Source organism: Ovis canadensis, chromosome 7 (genome assembly GCF_042477335.2).
Source record: "Ovis canadensis isolate MfBH-ARS-UI-01 breed Bighorn chromosome 7, ARS-UI_OviCan_v2, whole genome shotgun sequence".
Taxonomy (NCBI): domain Eukaryota; kingdom Metazoa; phylum Chordata; class Mammalia; order Artiodactyla; family Bovidae; genus Ovis; species Ovis canadensis.
This window is the reverse complement of record NC_091251.1, coordinates 38,417,512-38,421,548: the sequence shown is the minus strand read 5'-3', so window position 1 is coordinate 38,421,548 and position 4,037 is coordinate 38,417,512.

Here is a 4,037-nt window from a genome sequence, read left to right as displayed (position 1 = left end):
GCAACAGATAAATAGACACAGACTTGTGAACTAGAAGGTTCATTTGAAAGCAGAGAAGTTTTAGACTGTCAAATTAATAAAGCATAGGGACAGCCTAACCAGAGAGATACTAAATTTTTAAGTGTTATGTCTCTGATGATTCAAGTATGCCAGTGATGTATTATTTGTGCTGGATCAGAAATTTCTTTATATACTTCTGGTTTATTTAGTAGTAGGACACCTATTTTCTTCATTTTTTTCAACTATAAACTTGAAATGGATGAGAATCTCTTCTAGGAGATCAAACCCACATGTATCTTCAAAACAATGATAGTGTTTAGAGAGCAAATGTTAAAGAGTTGTTGGAACTTTAATGACTTTTAATTGAGAAGAGCATGGCAGTAGATGAAAGTCCTGGAGAACAAAAGATTCAAAGTGTTCTTTTAGAGCAAGCTCAGTTTAACTCAGAGCCAAACTCAGCTCAGTATCACTCTTTGAGGAGCACTTTTATGCCTTCCCCTGGGTTTGCGTATTCAACCAGGTGCAACTCTTATCTTTGAAGATACAAGCCGAATCCATGTTAATGTCGTCTGGTATTTAGTTCTTTATTTACTTCATTTCCTATTTAGAACATCAGACTCATTTCTAGACTCCCCGTTTTTCCTCTTTCCTTATCCAGTTGTTCCTCTGATGTACCTCACTTAGATTCATTGTACTTGGACGGTACCTGATGTTCCAAATTTATTTTGCTATTTGTGTGCTGTGCTTAGTCACTCAGTCGTGCCTGACTCTTGCGACCCCATGACTGTAGCCTGCCATACTTCTCTGTACATGGGATTCTCTAGGCAAGGATGCCAGAGTGGGTCGCCACGTCCTGCTCCAGGGGATCTTTCCGACCCAGGAATCAAACTCAGGTCTCCTGCATTGAAAGCAGACTTTTTACCGATTGAGCTACTTTTTAGGAAATCAAAACTCCCAGTTACTTAAATACCTACATAAGAGGTAGCTACTGCTCCCAAAAAGTGATCAGAAGAAATAATTTACAAAGCAATGTGAATACTTGTCATTTCTTATTATCTAATCCTTGGGGACATTAGTATGTTATTTCCCAGATTTATCATTTGAATGACTAGAAAAGTTCCAAAAAATCTACAAAATTAAGGAATGTATTAGGAATATGGTCAATGTGTTTTTTTGTGTGTGTGTATGAAGATATCATGAATTCTTTACGAAGTTTACATTTATATGGAGTGTGGTTCATTGTTTGCTCCTACTCTTTCTAAAAATAACTAGTTAGCCATTATTTAGAGATCCTTCTTCCTCTGCTTCTCTTTCATCATCTGCCAGTCCATTTGGTAATCATCCTTCCCTCTCTACATCCACCTGTCCCTCCATCCCTCCACCCATCTATCCATCCACTTAGTCATTTACTGATAACAGACACTAATTAGAGTCACATCTTGTGATGACAATGGTAGTGGGGTGCCTGGGAGAGTAGACGAATATAAGACTCCGTTCTTTCCCTGACAAAATGTACCATTTATGTACAATTTCTCAGCCTTGGCATATTTGGGGCTGGGTAATTCTTTGTCATGGCAGGCTGTACTGTTATCTTGTGCATTATAGGATGTTTACTAGCATCCCTTGCCTCTACTTACTAGATGTCAGTAACAACTTCACTCTCCCTTCCCACCACACTTTGCCACAGTTGTGACAACCAAAAATAGTTTTAGACATTGCTAAATGTCCCCTGTGGGGAAGTTTTTAATCATCCTCAGTGAGCACATTGTTTTTAGAAGAGAGATTTAAGAGGGCATAATTTTCCTGCATTTGATAAGTCCTATAATAAAGGTACATATACTGCAGAAGTATTTTTAATAAATTCTGTCTTTTCTCCCACCTATGATTATTACTAATATACTTCTGCAGTGTAGTTCATAGTTCAACCCCAAAAGAGATTTATGTTTCAGGAAATTATTCACCAAGTCTCGTGACTGATTTCTTTTGCTCTACAGTGATTTTGTTATTTCATATGACAAATCTTCAGCCATGAATTATTCAGCCATGCAGCTAATTAGATCCTACTGTTGTTTTCCTTTTTGATTATGCAATTTCCGTTGAAATGACTGCAGAGATATTTAATAGAAATGCTCTTTGAAAAAGTAGTTATTAAATGTTAAATTATTAAAAATAAGCTAGCATACAGATCAGGATAGGAAGAACTGGAATTTGTAATCGCTCAGCAAAGTAGATTTTTGAGGGGTATATGTCTCTTCTTTTAAACAAAAAATTTTGATTTCTTTAAATGAGGTTATTAATACCTCTATATTAGTAATTTTTCAGGCACAGATTTTCAGTGGTTTATGTCACTAACAAAGGTTGGCAATAGGTTTGTTTTAACAAAGGTTAAAATAAATAATTTACTAAATCTAACTGGGCATGAGAGTTACCCAGTTTAAGCAATAATTTGCTCATGTAGGAGATAATATGTCAGTTATTAATATTTTTCCTTTTCTTACATCATTTTAGTTATTGACACTCCAGTGCTGCTTTCTGTCTTATATTTTAGATTGAAACATATCTTCCTTCAGCTTTTGGAGAGTTATGATGAAATGTCATGTTTCTTTATATATTTTTATTTCTAACATTCAAGGAATTATTTGAATATAGTTTCAACTACTTCCCCCTCCTCACTTGATCCCATAAAACTGGGTATGTATAGGGATTCTTTAACTATTGGCCATGGGTGAAAGTGGGAAGAACCTGCAGTTTTCTTTTGCTGAGCTTCTTATGATCAGTAGGTTTCAATGCCAGCAGAATTGTCCTATTATAGTGTGGGAAATTATTAGTTCTTTATTTTCAGAGCTAAATATTCCTTATTGTTTAATTCACTTTGGTTATGTAGCTATAAAGAGAGGTTAGTGGGGAGGATCTTCTCTGTTTCACTTAAAGATGCAGAGTAAAGTTAAATAGAGGTACAATAGACACTTGGCTATAATAGTCCAATGTTCACATCTGGGGGTCTAGTTAAGTACACACAAGCTTCTGCTACAACTCTAGATGTCTTGGCAGAATGAATACATATAGCAAAGAAAGAGAATGACTTTCTTATACCATTTGCCATTTATTATAGTAAAGGTGCCTACTATATTGTTTATGATATATATAATGCAAAAGTTCCAACTGTTTATGACAACATTCTCAGCCTGTATCACTACTTGGGCTATTGAGTTCTATACTTTTTTACTTGTATAAAAGATTATTTTGTTTCCTTCAGACTCTGTTCTTAAAGCTTCAAATGTCTCTTTATTGTACAGTCCTTATTAAATTTGTTGACTAAATATATATTTACTCTATCAGCAACTTCCTTAATTTTGTAGATTTGGGTCTTTCTTGTTTATTTTCATATAAAAACTCTGCAACGAAGTACATTATTTCATAGTCTGTTATTTACAGTGCTGGACATTTCACTATGTATCATCTCAATATATCCAGATTGTAACCATATCTCATTGTCTCACTCAGTTCAGTTCAGTTGCTAAGTAGTGTCTTACTATTTGCGACCCCTTATCACACTGATCTAAGTCACCATCATCTCTTGCTTGGATTATTGCAATAGCTTCTAATAATCTCCTTGATTCTCTCTGATTATATCATCAGAACTCTTTTTACGGGGATAAAATTTATTTACAATGTTGTGTTTTTTCTGTTCTTGGCTTCATTTCTAGTGTTCAGACTATTCCTGGTACATAGGAGGTGCTTGATAAATATTGTTGAAGGGAATGAATTAATATATAAGAAAGATTTTAGTCAAAGCATTCCAAAATATTTTTTTCCACCACAAATATTTGCAAGATATTATATGAGGATAAAAATTTAAAGACATGATGATTTATAATCTTGAGTAGTTTAATTATATGAAGAAAATAGACATGTGACCAACTGTAAATAGAGTGAGTAAATGTGGATATATAGGTATGCTAAGAAGAAGGTTAGACAGATGAGGTACCATTTGATCTGGATACTAAACAATTAAAAATATTTTGGGAAGTATAAAA